The 23,849-nt window shown below is 40.5% G+C and overlaps 1 protein-coding gene and 1 non-coding gene across 2 annotated transcripts in view; one reads left to right on the top strand and one right to left on the bottom strand.

Annotated features, from left to right (window-relative positions):
* WASL (WASP like actin nucleation promoting factor) overlaps positions 1-23,849 on the top strand; it is a 69,804-nt gene that overhangs the window by 3,882 nt on the left and 42,073 nt on the right. The window lies entirely within an intron of this gene.
* LOC142457455 (U12 minor spliceosomal RNA) lies at positions 8,687-8,825 on the bottom strand. Its single transcript, XR_012786189.1, has one exon. It is a non-coding gene; the product is annotated as a U12 minor spliceosomal RNA (small nuclear RNA).

Raw genomic sequence — 23,849 nt, 5'->3', positions numbered from 1 at the left:
GTATGAACAGCACTGGGACATTGGATGGTGGAGATGGCAAAGGACCGGGCAGGGCAGCGGGGTTTCATGCTCTTGTCTATGGGGTTGCTGTGAATCAGAACTGACTCAACGACAGCTGACACATAACCAACAACATTCTCACCACCAGCAAAAGAAGTAGAGGGGGCTTCAAAAGCTCCTGGAGTTATTTTAAATTCCATTTCTTCATGAACACATGCATCTGAAACCTAGATGTTAATGAGACCCTGGATTGGTGAGTGAGTATGGCTTTGTGGAAAAAGCAGCTCTTTCATAATTCCATTGTTTGGCTGCAAACAAAAAACTTACTGTCATCTAGTCCATACCAACTCATGGTGACCCTCCAGATAGAGTAGAATATTCTATCCTCAGGTTAGCATTTCCCCTGTGAGTTTCGGCGACTACAACTCCTTCAATGAGTAGAAAGCCTCATCTTTCTTCCACACGGCGACTGGTCGCATCATATTACTTGGCTAGGATTTTGCTGTGTTTTTTAGAAGTACATTTTGTGGATGTTGAAATTTCATTTTGTTATATTCTACGTTTCATTTAAAGTTACAAGAGTAAGTCAAGAAGTATTGCTACAAAATCATGGACACATTTATTAAACAAAAATATCAAAATATGAAATGATTGTTTCTTGACATACCCTCCTTCATGCAGAATATGTGCACTTGTGAGGGTAGTGTTTCCAGCACTAACCCTTCTCTGAAGCATTCATTTTCTCACAGCAGAATGACGTCCTCCAGGGTCTCGAATTATGTTCCTTCTAAAAGTCCTACGTGTTTGGGAACAGAAAGAAGGCTGAAAGGGCTGATCACATTAAGTTCTCTATAGGACAGTACTTGCTCCCTGAGAAGAATGAGCAGGAGTGTTGTCATGAAGGAAAACAATTCCTTGGCACAACTTTCCATGCTTTTTCTCTCCAATGCTGGTCTTTGTAACGAGTCCTTATAATAGTTGTCCTGTCACTCAAGCAAAAGTATCAAGATTATCCTTTGGAATCCCCCAAACTGCGACTGTAAACTTTCTGAGCTGACCCTACTGCGCGGCTCAGCAGAACCCTTTGAAGCTGGTTTTGACTGAAACTCTTTGAAGGCACCCTAACGAGACTACTAGCAGTATAATGCGTAGAGAGCTGCAGCCATCCACTGATCCCAGTCTCGTTTAGCACATTTTGTTAGGAATAACTCCATGAATGTATGAACTGGAGCCCCAATCACAGTGCCCTTTGACAACCTTACCCCAGTGCATTATTACTTTTACATAAAGTACATTTATATTGAATACCAGGTCTCCGCTGTTGCTCAATGCAGTGGGGCAGGTTCTGACTGTGGTACAACCCTGTGAAACATTGCCCACTCCTTCCCCAGCCTCACAGTCACTGATTTGTTTGAGCTCATTGTTGGAGCCACGGTGCCAATCCATCTTGTTGAGGCTTGCCCAGTTCTTTTGCGGATCCTTTACCAAGCATAATGTACTTTTCTTGGTCATTCCAAAAAAACCCGAAAACCCAAACTCACTGCCATCAAATTGACTCGGACTCCTGGACTCCTGGTCACTAGCTGGTAGAACTTTAATATTTAAAGATAATAATGAAGAGATAATCTGATTTGCTTTGCAATGAATTTTGTTGTCTTTCTTGTTGTTTGAAACGGGACATGCAATTTTGACAAGTGGAGCTGAATGTATGTAGCCATGAATAAGTAAGATTTAAAGAGTGAGAAACAGTAAGTTCTTAAACTACTCCTCTGCAACCATCTCTTGTCCAACTTGATCAGTGATGTTAACTGTTCCCTTTCCTTGACACACTCACTCAGTCTGTTGTGTGTTAGGCAGTGCTAACTACAAGACTGGCCGTTCAAACCCACCAGCTGCTCCAAGGGAGAAAGAGGAGACTTTCTGTCTTCATAAAGATTTATGGTCTTGGAAACCATTTATAGGAACCTTATGTGTCAGAATCCACTCATTGGTAGTTTTATTTTTTAGTTTTAGTTTTATTTTTTATTCAGCACTTAACTTACTTACCATGGTGCGCCACATAATATCTTTTAGGTAATGTCTACTGCATCCATGTCTATGGTCCCAACCTCTGTAAAGCAGACATTGACAATTGGAGGTCCATATGATGGCGCATAGTGTGCAGAGAGCATCAAACATTACTGTTGTTATTGCTATACTGTTAGGTTCAAGGAGCCCTGGTGGTGGTGGAGTTACGCGTTGGGCTGGGATCTGCAAGGTCACCTATTTCAAACCACCAGCCACTTTACAGGAAAAAACAGGACTTTCAATTCCTGTAAACAAGTACAGTCTGGGAAACTTTACAGGGCAGTTCTAGTCCAGTGATTCTCAACCTTCCTAATGCTGCGACCCTTTAATACAATTCCTCATATTGTGGTGACCCCCTACCCATAAAATTATTTTCGTTGCTACTTCATAACTGTGATTTTGCTACTCTTATGAATCGTGCGACCCCTGTGAAAGGGTTGTTCTACCCCCCCAAAGGGGTGGAGACCAACAGGTTGAGAACCCCTGTTCTAGTCCCTCCTACATGGTCGCTATTAGTTGGCATCAACCCAGTAGTGGATTTGACTGTTAGGTTATAGACTGTTATTTTGATGTATCTGTGTTTCTTTGCTGGTTTGTACTCATAGAAAGATACACTATATTCTAAGACAAGCAGTTGACTAATTGATGTTAGATACGAACCACACCAGTGTTCTGACTTATGTGCAAAAGGGCTTAAAGTTAGTTTTGGGAGTGGAATTATTCATTATTCATCATTTGGGCTGGCGTGCGTGTGTGCGCGTGTGTGCGTGTGTGTGAGAGTGAGGGAGCCGTGGTGGGGTAGTGGGTATGCATTGGGCTGCTAACTGTAAGGGCAGCAGGTCAAAACTACCAGCTACTCCTCAGCAGAAAGCTGAGGCCGGCTGCTCCTGTTTCTGAGCCTTTCGCAGAAACCCACAGGGGAGCTCCTCCTGGTGCCATCGAGTCTCTGAGTCGGAATCGACCTGATGGCAGTGAGTGAGTAAACATACAAGGGTGTTCACAGTGTCCAACCCACATAGCCTCCTATTTCATAAACCCTGTCCTGGTTGTTAGTGACACATGACTGTGTTTATAGTCCGCAGTTTTTTGTTTTCTCACATTATATATAACTCTGGAAAGTACACCTTCTACCTATGTAGTTGTCTTTAATTTTTTTAACATCTAGCATACTGATCACTGAATATTTAATGATATGTAATTTTTCTTGCTAGCTTGTCTATTCTATAGGAACTCATTTATCCTTTCTCATTGCTTGATCCAATTGTCAGAACCTTCTATTTCTGAGGCAGATGGTATCCGACTTCAGTCTTCATTTATTAGAACAGAATGGTTTAATTCAGCTGTTGAACAAATACAGCTGGTAGCAGTGGATGTCAAACAGTTGTATTATTTCTAAGTCAACATGTTGGTGGCAGTGACTCTTAAATGGGCTTAGAGCAGTGGTTCTCAACCTTCCTAGTGCCGTGACCATTTAATACAGTTCATGTTGTGGTGACACCCCCCCAACCATAAAATTTTCATTGCTACTTCATAACTGTAATTTTGTGCTGTTATGAATCGGGTGACCCCTGTGAAAGGGTCATTTGACAAAGATCCCCGAGGGGTCCCGACCCACAGGTTGAGAACCACTGGCTTAGCGGGAAAGCGGTGTTACAAGGTAGTTGTGGCTGGGAATATGCTTCTGCTTGAGTACTGTGAAAGAAAGGTGGTGGTGACAGCAGTTTGTACTGGACTACTACACGCTAAAGGTTGGTGGTGTGAACTCTCCAAACTGTGCTGTACAAGAAAGGCGTGGCAGTAGACGGCAGCCAAGAAACTAGGGAACAATTCTGCTTGCTAACACATCGGGGACAGCAATGGGCTTAGGCTTTTAGTTGTTTTATTTTTAGATTAGTGTGGAAGAAAAATGATTAAAATTCACTGGCTTGGCTAAAGAAAAGCATCCCAGGTGGTGCTGTGGGTTAGATGTAGGTTTCTGAGAAGTGGTGGTTCTAACCCACTCGCTGCTCTGGGAAGAAAGACGAGGCTGTTCCTTTCCATAAAGATTTATAATTTTGGAAACCTATATACAGTCACTATGAGTTGGAAGCAACTCACTGGCAGTGAATTTGTTTTGGGGGGGACTAAACAAAGATGAGAACTAACCTTTGTCTTAAAAAACATAAAGGAAAAAAGCCAGCACAGAAAATTTATACATGAGTGGAGGTTCAGAACAGTATACAGGTCTGGGTTGTAAATCCTGCTTTAGCAATTCTTGACTCTATAACTATATAGGTGATTCATAACCAGTCTGAGCCTTAGTGTCCAAGTTTGTAACAGTTTTTGATGAGAGCTTTCCAGCAATAATGCAGTACTGTCTGTAAAGCATAGAGTACCCGGCATTTCTTCAGGCATAGCTCAGTCCACTGCAATAAAGTGAAGTGCCATAATACAATGAGTCACTTGAAATGCTTGGATTCCAAGTACATATTCATGTTACGTTCATTCTGCACTGCAGTCTGTAAAGTGTGCTGTGGTATTATAGAAGAGTTTTGAAAATTTGTGAGAATTAGCAAAATGTGACATGAATGAGCACACGCTGTTGGAAAAATGGCACCAGCAGACTTGTTCAACACTCAGTGACAAACCTCCAATTTATTAAAACACACCCTAACTGCAAAGATGCAGTAAAGCAAAGCGCGGTAAGGGTTTCAGGTGGGAGGGTGCAGCGGCGGTAGTAAAAAAGGGACGGTGTCTAGGAAGGAAAAGAGTGTGGAAAATGATTGTGGTAGCAGTTGTGCAGTTTTACTTGACATGATTGAACTATGGAATGATATGTATGTATTAACTCCCAATTAATATAAAATTATATATAATTTTTAAAGGTGTTCCTGAAATTGTGGGGATTTGGAAAAGTATAAGAAAGGATTAGGTCATCAGTGTTGCCCCATATGTTTTAACTGGTGGAAAACCTGTCAAGGAAATTTTTAGAATAAAATATTTCATTTGATTAATGTCCTCCAACGTGTTTGTTTATTTGTTTGTTTAAAGGACAGTTAGCTATATGTATAAATGAGTTAAAAGGCCTTATGAGCATGTCTCATTTCTGAGTCTGTGGGCAACTTGATGTTCCCTGCTTGCTGACTGAAGAGGAAGAAAGGAGTTTTGGGTGTCAGTCCAGGATCTGCCACCAGTGTGCTGTGAATGTGCACAAGAAGTTCTCCTGTCTGGCCCCTCAATTTCCTCATCAAAATAAGGGGCTTGGACCAGATAACATGCCTAGTCTTCCCAGCGCTGTTTATCATCCTAAACCCTTCAGTGGCCAGGGTCTGTGTAGGAGGAAAGGGCACTGCTACTGTTGAAGCTCACCAGTGACTTTATTATCAGATTCAGAAGGACTTCCACGATTCTTAGATGCACACTTCAGATATTTCACTTCTGATTACTAATGGATGCTTGCAACCGTCTCCTCATATTGAGTTGTGCTCCGTCAGCAAACAATGGTCCTGAGAACTTTGCTGTAGCCTCATCATTAAGGGCAACTTGGCTTTCAGGGGAGCTCTGGTGTGGCATATTGGGTATGCTTTGGGCTGCAATCAGCAAGTTCAACAGTTTGAAACTATCAGCTTCTTCCCAGGAGAAAAAGGAGGCTTTCTACTCCTGTAGATTTAAGGGTCTTAGAAACCTACAAGGGAAGTTCTGTCCTGCTCTATAGGGTCACCACAAGTCAGAATTGACCCGATGGTAGGAAGTTTGGTTTGGGTTGACTTTCGGGAGGCAGCTCTTCCCCAGTTGTGTTTTGAGTGTCTTCTCAACTTTGGGACTCATCTGGCACACACTCTGATCGTGTTCTGCTACTCATTGTAAGATTGTTCTGTGCTATTCCCCCAGAAGTGGATCACCTATCCTTCCTAACTTGGAAGTTCTGCTGATGCATGTTCACCATGGGTGATCCTGTGGGTGTCTAAAATATTGGTGGCACAAATTCTAGTATTACATCAACTCTAAAGTAGGGGTCCTCAAACTTTTAAAACAGGGGGCCAGTTCACTGTCCTTCAGACCGTTAGAGGGTCGGACTATAGTTAAAAAAAACCAAAACTATAAACAAATTCCTATGGGCCTGGGACGAGTTGGCTGCTAAGCAGGACAGGCAGTGGTGGCAAAAACACTTGGCGGGCCGGATAAGTGACCTCGGCGGCCTGCTTGTGGCCTGCGGGCCGTAGTTTGAGGACCCCTGCTCTAAAGCCACCAGAGTATGTCAGGCTGACAGATGAATGAGTGTTGGCAATTTCATCTAGGGCCTTACTTTTATATGAAACTATTAGTGGTATGATGACTAGATAAAGCATCTTAGTGTGTTTTTAAACTTTTGTAGCGACCTGATTTGGTCCTTTTAAAGAGATTGATTCAAAGTTGAGGGTGCGCTAGGAATTGTTCATGTGATTAAATTAATTTTGACCTGTAGTAGGAGCCTAGGTGGGGTAGTGGTTATGCATTGGCCTGTGATCTGCATAGTTGGCAGTTCAAAACCATGCGCAGTGCTGCAAGAGGAAAAATGAATGGGCCTTCAACTCCAAGTACAATTACAATCTCGGAAACCCATGGAGGGTTGCTATGAGTCAGTATGAACTGGATGGCAGTGAGGTTTTTTGTTTTTTAGTGAGAAAGGAGCCCTGGCGGCAGCCTGTTGGGTAAGCCTTGGGACTGCTAACCAAATGGTCATATATTCAAGCCCATCAGCAGCTCTGCAGGGAAAAAGAGGAGGCTGTCTTCTCTTGTGAAGATTTACGGCCTTGGAAACGATCTATAAGGTCGCTATGACTCAGAGGTCAGACATACTAGCGAGGATCCTTGGTGGCACAGTGGGTTGAGCATTGGGCTGCTGAAAGCATGCCCCGTGGGTCTCAGTGCCTTTGACCGAATTGTCCTGAAACTCATTTGGATACCTAAAATAGATATGTGTGCTTCACTGGTTGAAAAGGACTCTTTTATTTGTTACTACTTTGTTCTTTCAATCTCCAATTTTTCTGTGCTCTGGATACTGGAAAGTAGAATCCACGAGGGGAAGGTCTGACTGGACCCTTTGAGTGCCTCCCAAGTTCAGCAAGTCACTCTTGGATCGTATTTAGGATTGTATTAAGTCATCTTTTACTCAAAGTACAAATGTTAGGTTCCAACTCAAAGTGAAAAACAAAATGAAGCCCTTTGCCATCCTCACAGGTGTTGTTCTGTTTGAGTCCATGGCTTTATCAGTCCGTAACTGTGCAGGGTCTTCTTGGTTTCCATTGACCCTCTAGTGTACGAGGCACAATGTCTTTCTCCAGGGATTGGTCTCTCCTACCGTGTTTCCCCGAAAATAAGACAGTGTCTTATATTAATTTTTGCTCCCAAGGATGTGCTAGGCTTTATTTTCAGGGGAGGTCTTATTCTAACACAAAGAATACGGTACACATTTATTGTTTATTGTTTTATTAAAAGAGACCTTGCACTTCCTGTCTCTCTGGCTGTGCTATGCCCAACAGTGAGCTGCTTGGTTGCACCTGCCGCTACAGTGTAGAGTCCAGAGTTACGGTAGCTTCAGGGGGCCTTATTTTGGGGGGGGGGATGCCTTATATTTCAGTGAGAGGCAAAACTGTAAGTAGGTCTTATTTTCAGGGGATGTCTTACTTTCAGGGAAACGGTAATAACATGTCCAAAGTATTGAGATGAAGTTTTGGCATCCTCACTTCTAAGGAACATTCTGGTTGTACTTCTGAATTCAAGATAGATTAGTTTGTTCTCCTGGCAGTCCACAATACTTTTAACACCCTTTGCCAGCACCATAATTCAACTGCATTAATTCTTCTGTGGTATTTTGAATGATGTCCAATTGGCAAATCTAGAAGTTAAATGAAGTCTCTTGGGTAGAAAGGAGATTTGACCAGGGCATTCAAGATCGCTGTCATTGCAAAGAACAGGAAGATGCTTCAGAGTTGGCTGAAGCACTGGAGAGCTAGGTTCTGCTTTGGTGCAGCATGTACATCAGGGCTCTGCGTCCTCCAAAGCAAGCTTTTTTTTGTTGTTTAAAAAAAAACTTTACTGAAACTGGTAGAATAAAAATTTCCAAATAAAATAGGGGCTGCTGCTATAAATATAATTTCCTTCATTTCTGTTAATATTCTCTTGATTTTTCACGTGTTTTTAATGGAAATCTGTGTAATAGCTTTTCTTAGTTTTGAGAAGAAAAATACATTTCGAGAGCAAATAAAAGTTGATTTCCAGTGTAAGTGTTCCTGCTTAGGAAATCTAGCTGTCTGATACTCTAAAGGTTCTTAGAGCAAAACCAGTTGACATTTTTGGTCTTACAGGAATAGATTACATGTTGTTTACTTAAAATACAATTCTTACTCCTTTGTGACTGAACCATATAATGTTTTTAAGTATTCTGTATTATTAGAAGATAGTTGGTGTTCTTACTGCTAATTCACAATTATAGCATGGCAAGATACACCCTGTGTTGCATATTTTGTCTCTGTCAGCATTTTCAGAAATTGGACAGGGTTATTAGCTTCCATCGGGTCTCGTTCTGACTCAGCGGCGACATCGCACACAGCATACAGAACTAACGGAGTGCTGCCCTGCGCGGCCCCCATGATTGGTTGGGGTGCAGGCTGTTGTGATCTGTGGGTTTTTTTTTGGGGGGGGCAACCTTTACCCGCTCAAAAATTCGTCTCACATTAGCAATGAGGATCCGGGCGTCACCCCGATCGTTATTTTCCTTACTCATAAGTTTAAGGCATTGATCTGTGGGGTTTTAATGGGTTGGTTTTCCGAAGCAGATTACCAGACCTTTCTTCTTGGTCTTCCTTCATCTGGAAGCACCACTGAAGTCAGAGTAATACACAAGCCTCTCCTGGCAGTGGTGATTATGCATGAGATCCACTGACAGGGAATCGAACCTGGGTCTCTGTGTGAAAGGCGAACCACCACTGCCTTCAGGAGAATGAAATGAATTACAAATCGACTGTGTTCCTCTGGGGTTCATATGCCGTGGAGAACTGGGACCCTTTATGAATGGGACTAAATAATTGACTGTCTAGTAATGCTGAATAGGCAATTCTGGGGTTGGCTGGGTGGATAAAAACAGAAAGTTTTGTGGTAGCCTTGTTTTTCAGTTACTCTATTTGTTGTAAGGTGCTGTTCAGATGACTGTTTGCTCTAATTGTTCTTATATCCCTGGCCCCTGGGTTAGTGACGTCTAAAAAATGTATTTTTTCAAGTTAGACTTTTAGCATAGATTATGAGGAACTATAAAATAATTTAGAAATAAGGTTATTTGTTGCCTTTGTCATATGGTTCTAAAATAAAAATTTTAATGGTGGATCCCTCCTATAATGATTTACTTTTATCACCATAAAAATACCTGAAGATGTACATTGGTACAGTTAGGAACTGGAAACACAGGTAATCCAGGACAGATAAACACTTCAGGACCAGTGGTGAGTGGCGATACTAGGAGGGTGGAGGGAAGGTGGGGTAGAAAGGTGGGGGATGGACAAAAGAAAAGTAGGTGAAGGGAGATGTTGGACAATGTTAGACATGACAAAATAATAATTTATAAATTATCAAGGGTTCATAGGGGGTAAGGAGGGAGGGGGGAAATGAGGAGCTGATACCAAGGGCGGAAATAGAAAGCAAATATTTTGAGAATGATAATGGCAACAAATGTACAAATGTGCTTGACACAATGGATTGTGATAAGTTACACAAGCCCCCAATAAAATGATTTTTAAAAGATAATAATCTGGGAGGAAATACCTTAAATAGTTCATAGTCTTAAAGGAACTGATTGATTTTGATCATTTGCATACGGCTAGTTGGAAATCCAAGTCATTTCCTCAATATTTAGCAATAACATACTGTTATGAGCAACCACTGCGAACTTGCTAAGTGTATAATACCCTTCCAGTATCTTTGAGTACAAGGAAGGAGTGGAGTTAGGAGGATTCAGTATTTACTGTTTAGGTTAGTCACTCAGGAAATCAGAAAACATTTATAGGTAGAGACATACAACATACTACAAACCAGCAGCACCTGATACAAGCTGGACTAAAGGGAGTAGTAGATAGATCTACAGACCATTGTAAGTTTGGATATAATATTGTGGTACGTTAGTAGGAGGAGCTGAAAATGACCCATAAACTTTGTTAGGAGGAAGAGAGCAACTCATTTTTGGCATAAGGAAATGTGTAAGCAGAGGTTTGGAGCAGAAAAAGCATAGGGAGTATTTGAAGATGGGTAGGCTGGACAGATAAAATTAGAAGACATATTTCAAGCGTAAATTGAAGGCAGATGTTGGAGGACCTTGAACTTCAGGGGTAGAGATGGAGTTTTATTCTAGGTAGTAATGAACCACAAGATTTTTCACTTAAGACATGTAAAGGTGGGATGACTTTGAGATGGAGAGAGACAAATTATTGTTCACAGTAGGAATAATTGAAAAATTTTTAATAAAGTTAACAAAATAGTTCCTCATCCATTACTTCAGGAAGCCTGACCCAGCTAAGGAACCTGAATTGTAGCTGGAATTGGGACAAAATAGGATTGTGAGGGATAGTGAATGCTTGATCCTGTGCCCCAGGCAGATACCACTGATCACTCCCAGCACATTTCCGTACTGATACTGAGTGCAGATGACCTCTGGATCATCTACAGCATCTCCCGCATACAGGCCACTGCAGGATCCCAAGTTCTTTGGAGGTGGAATCTAGTTGCTGCTGCAAGGCTAAACCTAGAAACATTGTAGAGAAAAAAGTGACAATATTTAGTTGACTATGTGAATTCCAGATGACTACACAAGTTTCACATGCCTATTTCCATGTGCCCTTTGTGAAGACCAAGGTACTTTCAACAACTGGAGGGCACAAGCAATAAAGTATTAACAGATTTATTGCTGAATTGTCTTCCCAAACATTTGATCATATCACTGGTGAAAAGAATCTCGTTTGTTGTGGTTTTTAGTGAGGTTGAACATTTTTATATGTCTAATGACCCTTAATAATTCTTTTTTGTGAATTGCCTAGTCATGTATTTAGACTATTTTTCTCTTGCATTGCCCTTTTGTCATGACTTGAAAGAACTCTTGTATATTAGGGACACTAATCTATTATGTTATATCACAATTTGGGGGGTGATTCTGTCTTACATTTGTTATTTTGTGTGTGATCTTTTTAGTTGCTGTACAGTTGATAAATTTTTGCAAACATTTTATTAGGGGCTCATAAAACTCATCACAATCCATATGTACATCAATTGTGTAAAGCACATCTGTACATTCACCACCCTCATCATTCTCAAAATATTTGCTCTCCACTTAAGCCCTTTGCATCAGGACCTCATTTTTCCCCTCCCTCCCTCATGAGCCCTTGATAATTTATAAATTAATATTATTTTGTCATATCGTGCCCTGTCCAACGTCTCCCTTCACCCACTTTTCTGTTGTCCGTCCCCCAGGGAGGAGGTCACATGTAGATCCTAAAATCGGTTCCCTCTTTCCAACCCACTCTCCCTCTACCCTCCCAGTATCGCTACTCACACCCCTGGTCCTGAAGGTATCATCCATCCTGGATTCCCTGTGTTTCCAGTTCCTATCACTTCAACACTCGAGATCACACAGGCTGGTGTGCTTCTTCCATGTGGGCTTTGTTGCTTCTGAGCTAGGTGGCCGCTTGTTTACCTTCAAGCCTTTAAGACCCCAGATACTATACCTTTTGATAACCAGGCACCATCAGCTTTCTTCGCCACATTTGCTTATGCACCCATTTATCTTCCGCGATGCGATCATATCATGGAGGTGTGCAGCCAATGATAAGATTTTTTGTTCTTTGATGCCTGATAACTGATCCCTTCGGCACCTCGTGTTCACACAGGCTGGTGTGTTCTTCCCTGTGGGCTTTGTTGCTTCTGAGCTAGATGGCCGCTTGTTTATCTTCAAGCCTTTAAGACCCCAGACACTATCTCTTTTGATAGCTGGGCACCATCAGCTTTCGTCAGCACATTTACTTGTTCACCCACTTTGGCTTCAGCAGTTGTGTCGGGAAGGTGGGCATCATAGAATGCCAATTTAATAAAAGAAAGTATTCATGCATTGAGGGAGTGCTTGAGTAGAGGCCCAAGGTCCTTCCGCCACCTTAATACTTAACCTATAAATATAGACACATAGATCTATTTCCCGATCCTCATATATATATTTGCATATGTACATGTCTTTGTCTAGACCTCCATGAATGCCCTTTGACTCCTAGCTCTTTCCTCCATCTCCCTTGACTTTCATCCTGCCCCACTATAATGGGTTTCAGTCCCCAGCTGGGTTTCAGCAATACTTCTTCCTTACATTACCCTTGATCATTCCCCACCAGGCCTGCCACTCCCCCCTCTCTACCATTTTGGGTCCCATGTTGTTCCCTTGTCCCTGTGTTTGTTGACACCACTTCCTTACCCCACCCCCACCCCAAACCCCACCCCCCAGAACTGTCGGTCCCATTGTTTTAACTCCAGATAGTTCATCCAGCCTGTACTATTCAGACAGACCTGTGGAGACACTGCCATGCATGAAAACAAGACAGAAGAAAACAAAACTACAGTATACAACCAGACAACAGAGCAACAAAAACAAATACATCCATTGTGTCAAGCACATTTGTACATTTGTTGCCATCATCATTCTCAAAACATTTGCTTTCTACTTGAGCCCTTAATTATCAGCTCATTTTTTCAAACTCTCCCCTCCTTCATGAACCCTTATCATTTATAAATTATTATTATTTTGTCACGTCTTACACTGTCCGATGTTTACCTTCACCTACTTTTCTGTTGTCCATCCGCCAGGGAGGAGGTTATTTGTAGATCCTTGTCACTGGTTTCCCCTTTCTATCCCACCGTCCCTCCACCTTCCAGGTATCGCCACTCTCACCACTGGGTCTGAAGGAGTCATCTGTCCTGGATTCCCTGTGTTTCCAGTTCCTATCTAATATGCATCCTCTGGCCTAGCCAGATTTGTAAGGTAGAATTGGGATCATGATAGTGGGTGGAGGAAGCATTTAAGAACTAGAGGAAAGCTGTATGTTTCATCATTGCTACCCTGCAACCTGACTGGCTCATCTCTACTCCGCACTCACCCTCATTTACATGCTACGATTCTGTGTTGTTTGATGCCTGATACCTGATCCCTTCGACATCTCGTAGTCACACAGGCTGGTGGGTTTCTTCTATGTGGGCTTTGTTGCTTCTGAGCTAGATGACCGTTTATCTTCAAGCCTTTAAGACCCCAGACCAGGGGTCCTCAAACTTTTTAAACAGGGGTCCAGTTCACTGTCCCTCAGACCCTTTGGAAGGCTGTACTATAGTTTAAAAAAAAACAAAAAACCTATGAACAAATTATGCACACTGCACATATCTTATTTTGAAGTAGAAAACAAAACGGGGTAAAAACACCCAGTGGGCCTGATTAATGGCCTTAGCGGGCAGCCCTCAGGCCGTAGTTTGAGGATGCCTGACCCAGACACTATCTCTTGATAGCCGGACACCATCAGCTTTCTTCACCGCATTTGCTTTTGCACACATTTGTCTTCAGTGATCATATCGGGAAGGTGGTCACCCACTGATATGAATTTTTGTTCTTTGATATATGATACCTGGTCCTTTCTATACCTCATGGTCACACAAGCTGGTGTGCTTCTTCCATGTGGACTTTGTTGCTTCTGAGCTTGATGGCCGCTTGTTTACCTTCAAGCCTTTAAGACCCCAGATGCTGTACCTTTTGATAGCCAGGCACCATCAGCTTTCTTCACCACATTGGCTTTTGCACACATTTGTCTTCAGCGATCATGTTCGGTAGGTGTACATCATGGAATGCCAATTCAATAGAACCAAGTTTTGCCTCAGTGTCGCAGGGCCAGTCCGGGACAGTGTAGTCCCCTGTAGGGCCATGGGTCAGCGAGGGACGTTGTGTCTCATGGTGGGCTCAGCCATACGGGCCGCTTTGCATGTCACCATTTGTAAATGAGAAAACCACTCACACACTTGAGTATTTCTCGTAGCGCTCTTCTTGTCAGCTGTGTTCAACACCACAGCAGTTTCTGTGATGTTTTTCCCAAGCAGGAAACAACATTTCACAGCCACATGTTATTCTCTTAAATCAGGCATCGCAAAAAACAAAGTTGCAGCGCAACTGCTTCTATGAAAAAGTTCACTGTGACCAGAAAGAACCTTCCCAGGCAACGCCACTGGGGGCACTGACTCAGCCGGGTGTTCCGTGCTCCCCTAGCAGGAAAAATATGTTGACTACGAAGGCTGTGCTCACCCAGTGCAATTCTGGTTTTGGGCAGGGGTGGGGGTGGGAGTTTAGGGGTACTTTCTTGTATACCTAGGCTATGTTATCAGGGAGAACCAGTTGCTGGAGGAGGACATCATGCTTGGTAGAGGGCCCATGAAAAAGTGACGAGTTGATAGAATACCTGTGTTACAATAAGGACAGTGATTTATTCTGTTGACATATAGAGGTCAAAACCAACTCACGGGCACCCGACACTTATGTAACACTTAAAAGTTCTTTAACCATATTAAAGGCATAATGAATTAATTCCTAATTTTTTGAGCCCATGTTTGATACAGCTAATGATTTTGATCTTTTATTTTTGAAAAAGAACATGTTGAGAGGCAAAGTTATTTTAATTCATTAATTGATTAAACAATCTTATATTAAGGGGCCTAAAATAATGCTGATACAGTGGATTTAAGCAGTATATTTTCCTTAACTTGAACTGTCAGAAATTCACTATTAGGAAATCTGGAATTAGGAGATTGGCTTCATGGAAACATCCACATGCATATGGCAGAACTCACTTTCATGCTATATTTTTAATTGGTCCTTGCATTATATACCTTCTCTTGGCTTAGAGGAACCTCCTCGTTTCTGCAAGGGAAAAAACAAAAACAAAACATTTCCATACAATGCTAGGAAACAGTGTGAAGGACGTAAATAAAGTTATTTCATACACAGCTGTGAAGCTTTGGGGAAAGAACTCTGATAACAGCCAAGTGGCTTATTTTAAGAATAGCATTTCTCTCATTACAAATATAACATAATGTGTGTTATTAAACATTTAGAGCTTCACTGTCCATGACAATAGCTGGTAGCCCACATATGCTATTTAGCAATTAAAATGTGATTAGTTCAAATTGAGATGTGCAATAATAACCGACACTGGATTTCTACGACTTTGTACAAAAAGAAGGAGGTAAAATATTTCATTACTAATTGAAAAGTATTACTGCATATTGAAATGATCATGAATTGTTAGTTGGATTAAGTAGAATGTAATAAAATTAATTTTACCACTTTTTACTTGTATTAGTGTGACTACTAAATTGTTTAAATTGTTTATATGGTTTACATTATAATTCTCTTGTTCAGCACAGACTTAAACAGTGCACCAATAATGATAAACATAAAAATGTAAACTGTATTTAAGCACACAAAAATGTTTAATTAATTGAATGCAATAAAATTACTTCCTGCTTCTATGCTCCAGCTGATTTACTGCCCTTGATGTGCTTTGAAAATTAGTGAGGAAAGCACACTCTTTTTAGAGCTTTATGTTGACTTTGCCACTTTCTGCCCACAAACTACTACTTCCATGCATGGAGGTAGTGAGGGGAACTCGTTAACTGGTATTTTCTACCATGTCATTCATAAAGACATTCGTGATTAATTGAGGGCCACAGAAAACAGACACAGGAAACTTGCCGTTCTCCTAAAATTTAAATACCACAGATTACTAATTTCTACTCTTCTGAAAATTATGTAAAATAGTTTTGGTCCTGTATCAGTAATCCATGGTTCCAAGAAAGATGCCTCTTCTGCTCAGTTCAGCAAATGAATGAATGCAAAATGTTCGGGACAAAGGATACTAACTTTATTCATACGCCAACTCTACTTGTGGGGCCCTACTTCCTCCCCACCTCGAGGGTTCTCTCAGTGTAAAAACTTGCTCCTCTGCCCAGGGATATTACCTGATTTAAGCTCTGTCAATTAAGACTCTCTTTGGGGAATTACAAATCCCAAACTGAAGAACTCAATTGAGATTCCCTCTTGGGAATTATGAATCCCAACCTGAGACCTGGGTTGAAGGAAATGGCTGGAGTTGAGAGACATTTCACTGACTCCTGTTGTCCTCAAAGCGTCCTTGGCTCCTGCCATATCTGAAGCTGTGTTTGGAATTCCGTGGAATACTCTGGTAGCCAATAAATTCCATTATGCTTAAGCAAGCCAGAACTTGTTTCTGTTACTTGTACAAAAATAATCTTAACTAACAGCAATCCACTTAAAGACAATATTTCTATTATATACAGTCTTCAATGCCTAAAATCTTATTAGAAATCAGTGAAAAATAATGTATCTTTGCCTTATGCAAGGGGGCTTCAAAAATTCGTGGAAGAAAAAGTATTTTTATTATACCTTTCCCATGTCATATTAAAAATATGACAACTGAATGAGATCTGAAATTTACCCCTTCTTTGTGTCTGTGTTGTATTTCACTTCTTAGTATAGTCTCCAGTTATTTTTTAACCTCCAAGGAGTTTTTGATAGTGGTGTTAACTATCTTTTAATGTTTCACTTCAGTAGATACAGCCGAACAGTTTCCATTGAGCAAACTTTCCAGTTTATGCTTCTGTCAGTACTATGGGAAAGCGCTACTGAGCCCACATTTTTGCTAACACTTGTAAATGAGTTAAATTAGCTTTTCACCCATTTGTGATAAAAGTGTATATTGTGTTAACTAATAGGAGGTTGACCTATGAAGTATGATGAAAACCTTTGAGTTAAGACCACGTTATTTTGGCATTTTGCCTTTATAAGTTTGAATGTGTATCTGTATCAGACACATTAAATATCAAATGTATCAATCATGGCATTTTAAATTATTATTTAGTAAGTCTATCAAGCATTTAATTGCATTTAATATTTTACCAAGTACTATTGAAGTGGGGAGCGGATAACTTAGTTTTATTTTATAAAAAATGTTTTAATAGCTATTCATAGCCTTCTGTGGATATCACTTTGCTGTATATTGTAAATCAAGGTGGAAAAGTTTAACTATTGAAATGCTAATCCCAATCATTACTGGTGTTTGGTGTCGGGATGGTTGTTTGAAAGAATATTTTGTTTGACAAATGGATAGAAATGGAAATTGGAGCATCATTTGTTGTGGCTTCAAATAAGATTACCAATGAACTGTGAACAGCACATTTTTACATTCTGAAGTTTTAAAATTCTTTTGATATGGTTAAAACTTTTTATTTTGTGGATAGACTAATTCCCATCAACACATCAAAAGTAGCATAAAAATGAATACACATGACACCCTGCTGACATGGTAACATACTTAGTCAAATCGTTTTGTGCCACATGTCACGCGCATGTGCGTCCTGACTTGCTCATGAGCTCTCTGAACTTGACACGGACAGAAATGACCTCTTTTTAGATGGTCTTTTCTAGAGGTTTGCATTTCCTTCTGTATCTATAGTATATTAGCTGTAGCAGCTTTTGTGAGGAGTCTTGGTGAGGTAAGGGGGTCTTGGCGAGGTAAGGGGTTCTTGGTGAGGTAGCAGCTTTGGGCTGTAACTGCAAGGGCACCTTCAGCTCAGTGAGAGAAAGGTTAGACTTTCTATTCCTGTAAAGATGTGTAGTTTGGGGTTCCCCATTAGGGTAGTTGTATTCTTGTCCTGTAGAGTCACTGTGAGTCGGAATCAACTTGATAGCAGTGAGTTATTTTGTTGTTGTTCTTAATAGCAGTTTGACACTGCTTAATTAATCCTTGGTAGAACTTTGAATTGCTAGTCATTAAACTGAATTAGCCGATGTGCTATAAACTTAATTCTTTTTTAATTTTAACAGTGTGGAGACTTATTTTATTGGATGCATTTTTAATTGAATCTTAAACATAGTTTTATTTGGGTGTTTTAAACAGTGCTCACATGTAGCAAAGGTTTTTTGTGCCAAGAACTTTTCTTTAGAGCACTTTCCATGTATTAAGCAAATTTAATGTACATAATAACCCAAAATTAAATTAGCTGCACTGGTACTAATCCTCATTTTTTGCTGCAATTATCTTCATTTTACAGATGATGAATCAGAGGCATGAGGTTAAGTAATTGCCCAAATGTCACAGCTAATAACTGGTGGGGTCTGCCCCAAGCCTGTGTTGTGGGCCGTCACAGTGCGCCCCTGACAAATATATCGTAATGACTACCTGTCCTGACTGCCTGTCATCCTCCATCCTGCCCCACCCCTCCCCTGTCCCTTCTTAGCCTTTCCAAAATGCATGATTTCTGCATCATTTTGACACTTGTGCCATACTTGGTTATCGTTTGATTTTGTTTTTTTTATTAAGCATATCTCCCTTACTAGGATATAAGGTCTGTGAATACAGGAACCATCTCATAATTATCTTTTTGTTTTTTGCATGTGATAAGTATTAGTTCAATTGACATTAGTATTCTTCTAAATTTTAGTTACTAGATATTTGCGAACAAATGGAATTGTTTTATTAGATGTGAAATTCCTTTGTCTGATGATCCAACTCAGATCTACCCTGGACCTTGTAAGTTTCATGTCATCGTCTAAGAAAGTTATTTGTATAAAATCTCTACTACTTTCAAGAGTCATACTGCCCTGCACAACTTTCAACAAAGGGCACATTGTATGTCTGCGCTGTCCAATGAAGTTACCAGTCGTTGAATATGTGGCTCATGGGATTGAGAAACTGAATTATTAACTTGATTTAAATATAAATTGTTACCTATTAGTACAACTCTAAAGAGCAGAAGGTAGAGGAGTTCAGATAGTACTCTCCCAAGACCCTCAAATCTAGGGCCTACCTGGAGAGGACAGTTAACCTTGTAAAGATGCTGAATTGAAGTGAACTGGTTCCCAAATGTTTTATACATTTTTAAAGAGATAATGCATATCTATTAAATACATACACAGATCAGCCAGTCCATTTACAGAGCAAATCATCTACTTGCTCTTTGGCCCTCACCATGATTCAGCTTCCCCACACCCCAGCTCTTGGTTTATTAATGGCAGAGAGCTTTTAAGAGGAAAAAGATACCATGATCTAACTTTTATTTTTTTTCAGGGTCCTATTCCTTTGTGAGAGTTGCAATTGAGTACCCAGTTATGCAAACTCATTCGATTTTGGTAATAATAACTGTAGTTAGAATTATTGAATTCATGCATTATGAATAAAAGCTTTCTTTTCAGACCAGCAGTGTTAAGCTTTCTGGAGAAGTATAAAAGTTGGTTTATTGAATAAATAATTTGTATTTCAAAATGATCTGCTAGATCATCATTAATATTTTACACTGCAATCTTAAGTCTCAGGTAATGTGAGTAAAAAGTAAATCTTGAAAATAAGACCTCAGAAAAGTTCCTGCCCCTTTCAATTTGTTGGGGGTTGGGGGGAGACAGCTGTATGGGAGTATGTTACATGTACTTAAGAGTCCCATTTTGTGTTGAATTTAAACTCTCATTGGTAGAAAAGTTCTACTCTTAGCCCACACGTTCAGATTTTGGTATTTGGTTCACTTACTATCAGTTTACCCTGCCCTCTTATGTTCCTCATGCATAGTCTGTGTCCTCTCTCCTTCCCATGCTTTTGAAAGTTGAGCAAATTAGAATTGACTCAATGGCTGGGATTTTTTTTCTTGTCCCGTAATATATATGCACATTACTGTTAATTTGTGTAAAAGCTTGGAGGCTTTTACAAATATGAATATAGAGCCAATTGAATTTTAACTTGGGTAACGACTATAGGGTTGCTATGAGTTAACATGAACGTGATGGTGGTGAGTTTGGGTTTATCTTGATATTAAGCAATATGTAAATATTCTCATTATTCTAAATAACTAGAGTGTGTTGCTTGTTTGTAATGCTAGCAACCATGGACTGCTTGACAACGGACTTTTAATAAGTTTTCTTGTGTTTTCATATTTTTTAAACTTAAAAAATATGTTGACATCCTAGTGATGGCTGGTAGAGATCTCTGCATGTCTTTAGACATACTTCTGAGTCTTGGAAGACTGGTGAAAACGCTGCAGTGTATATTCCAGACGACCCCACACAAATACAGACTCTAGTATTTGTGTTTTGTGGGTGATATTTGTAGTTCCTCTTTTATCTCCTTTTTCTGCATGGTCTTTTAACAATTTTTTAAAAACATCTAGACTTGATGTGCGATGCCAGCAATACTTTCATTGCTACAGCTTGTACTTTATTTACAGTGTGTATTAGATAGGCATTTTAATAATCGATTATAATATAAAAATAAAAGCAAAACTACCCAGTGATGAGTAGAGTTGGCAAATCACGTCACTGTATTATTTGGTTCTACCATGCCAAATATATTAGAATAATACTATAAAACAAGTAAAATTTACTTTAAAATTTGGGTATTAAATTAATAATTTATATTCTAAAATTAGCAAGTAAAACATAATTTAGGAACATGTAATTTTTTCCTCAGGTCTGAGAGAGTCAAATAGTTCTACAAGAGAATTGAAAATAGCACACTACCATTACCCAAAAAAGGGGGAAAATAGCATCCTTCGTTTCTTAAAAGAGTTGGAAATAATGTCCTTGTTTGATATGCTGGATGGCTGCCTTTTGCAGATAAACTTATATCAACAGCAAAAACATTTATCACAATAAATTGATAATGGATTTTGGGTCTTGACTTGCCTACTCTTGTTTATGAGCATGTATAGAGTAATAACGGCAGACAAACTCACTGGATACATAAATTAAAACTTGTTCCTGTGAGATAAATATTGATTAGCCAGTATGTTATAGATGTTTGCTATGGTGGTATTAAGTTATTACCCAAGTTAGTATTAAATGTATGCTGGATTGTGACTTTGTGTATGCCAAACATGTTACAATTGAAGTGACAAAGATTGTTTACATAACTTAGGGTGTGACTCTACATAAATGCTATACAGTTAAAGAGTAACGATTGAATCCATGCAGTAGTTGACTTTTTAAAGTTCTCTCACTCTTGCATGTCACTTGACACTGGCGTTCCCATTAACGTTTGCCTAGGGCCTGTGCAAGAGCATACTGTGTGTTTGTCAAGGAAAGAGCACTGCTGGCCCTCCAGACTGGGGCTCCTGCATCAACAGACATGGATATATCGGATGGTTCATTCAGAGTGAACCTACCATCCATAAATAGCATACATCAATGATGACATGACTATAATCAATCATTCCTTGCCCAGTAACTGCGCAGGTTGGAACCACTTTTGTATTGGGGGAATGTAACAGGAGTTAGACTTGATTGCCCACTAACCTCTTGTTTATTAGAATGAAATAGCTTACTTCCAAGAGACCCTCTGAGATAAGACTGCCCATTACACAGAGGAGAACTGAGGGAGACAGATGTCAGCAAAGTTGTTGAGTGGTAGGGGCCTGACTGTTTTGTGAACTTATTTCCGGTGGGTCCATTCTCCCGTACTGGAGCTGGTAGCACTTTCATTTAGTGCTCTCTCTCTTTGGCGTCAGTGGGCCTTTGCTTTGGACAGACAGTTAGAGGCCCCTGTTTTGTTGATGACCTAAACACATGCTTACCTTGCTTGTTTTCATCTTCTCACATGTTTGCTTTTAATTGGTTCTATATTTCATGCTACCCATTAGCACTTGTTTAATGTGTTTTATTTAACCCAACTATCTGTGAGGTTTGAAATGACTCAATTACTCCCCTACCTACCCCTTCTTGGGTCCACTGGCTTTTCTGGGGTGACTTCTTGGCAAAGGCTGAGCTAGGGGGAACCGCTTCCTTCCTTCAGATCTTGATGACCAAAGCTTAAAGATATCTCCTTTCCCAAGCTTACTTTGCTAATCTTTATACTAGTAAAGTGTAACAGTGCATTAAATGTTAACTCTACAAAACATAGTTTTTAACAGTTACATGCTGTGTGCTGTGGGCCGAGCAGGTGCTGGCTAGGGGAACAGAGGAATCAGGACCTTGTTCTCCAGGAGCTCATAGTCTCCTGAAGAAACCTGTGTGAGCAGTTGCATCGCCATGATCTCATCCACTACCATCGAGTCATTTCAACTCAGTAGACTCTGGTTTCCACTCAGTAGAGACTCTTGCAGTTGGCAGTGTCCGGGTACTGTGGAAACCTGATCTGAAACAAGGGAAAGTAAAGTTGCCATTAGGTAACTAATGGTAAGGTTGGAGGTTCAGACCCACGCAGAGGTGCCTCAGAAGAAAGGTCTGGCCGTGTGCTTTGGAAAAGCAGCTGTTGAAAACCTGTGGAGTACAGTTCAACCTTGACACACACGGGATTGCCGTGAGTCAACGACGGCAGTGATCTCAGATCATATACATAATACTGTGCACTGCACTTTCACAAGGACATCTGATTACTGAGCAACCTCTAAACCCAACAAGAAATGACCCAAATACATTTTCACGGAAAAGTGTTGACCTGACCTGACAAGTGGACTTCTTAGAGGGCAACTCTCGAAGTAAAAATGTTATTGCTGCTGCACAGGAAGAATAAGCCTGCTGTACACCCTCAGCTCCTTCAGTACCTAGCAATATACCTGTCTCAGAATAAATGACTATGCAGACCTATAAACAAATGAATATAAAAAAACCCCTAATGAGTGTGAATTGTTAGGAAAATAGTTTAGGTTGTATTAAGAAATGTGTCATTGAACTACTCAACAAGAATACACCCCCCCCACTACTTGTGCACTCCCCATTACAGCAAAGCATTCAAGCAATGCTATGTGTTCATTTGTTAAGAATGCTCCATGAAAGGTATCCCCCCCACACACACACAAACACACACTCCATTGGCCTCTTCTGCAGTTGCTGTTTGAAGTTTCTCATCCTTAGTTTTTTTGCGTAAGGTCACTATATACAAAGGTCAGTAAGACTGGCTTTGTGAAATGAACTTGCTGAGATAGCTGCTTGTTTTCTTGAGATACAGAATTCTTCTGTGCTGATTGACACACGACTTTCTCCCCTGCAGCAGGGCTGCTTCAGCTGGTGGCCTGATTTATACAGGCTAAGGGAGTAGTAGGGGACAGGCTTTCTTGGAAAATGAAGAAACAACTAGGTATATCTGTTACAACTTTTTCCTTTTATAAATGTTCACATACCCTGTCAATCTTCTATTTTCTTACCAACAAACATCTCCCTACCTGTTGCAGACAATTAGATAGGAACGTCAATCAAATGAGAAGGGAGCGTGGGAATAAAGTTATATGGGTTATATAGTTAGTAGAGAATCATTTAGATCAGGGTGGGGAAGCTTTTTTCCACCAAAGACTCCTTAGATATTTATAGCTAATCTATACATCGTTTGAGGTCCATACTGGTCACACAATTATCTTACTCCTAAAATGACGGCTGGACTGCTGCTGCTTTTTGGTGAGGTATGTGGTGTTAGCTTGTATCGATGATTTCAAATGGCCCGAGGCCCAGACCTTCCCCAACCTTGATTGAGATGGCATAGTAACTCACTGCCAATCCTGACTCATAGTGACCCTAAAGGACAGGGTAGAATTGCCCCTCTGGGTTTCCAAACTGTAAATCTTTTAGGCAGTTAAAAGCTTCATTTCTTCTGCAAAGCAGCTGGTGGTTTCAAACTGCCGGTTTTGCAGTTTGCAGCTCAGTGGGTCGCATAGTGGTTATGCATTGGTCAGCAATCCAAAACTACCCGCTGCTTGCCAGAAGAAAGACAAGACTT

This window comes from Tenrec ecaudatus, chromosome 9 (genome assembly GCF_050624435.1).
Source record: "Tenrec ecaudatus isolate mTenEca1 chromosome 9, mTenEca1.hap1, whole genome shotgun sequence".
Taxonomy (NCBI): Eukaryota; Metazoa; Chordata; class Mammalia; order Afrosoricida; family Tenrecidae; genus Tenrec; species Tenrec ecaudatus.
This window is presented reverse-complemented; position numbering and strand designations above follow the sequence as displayed.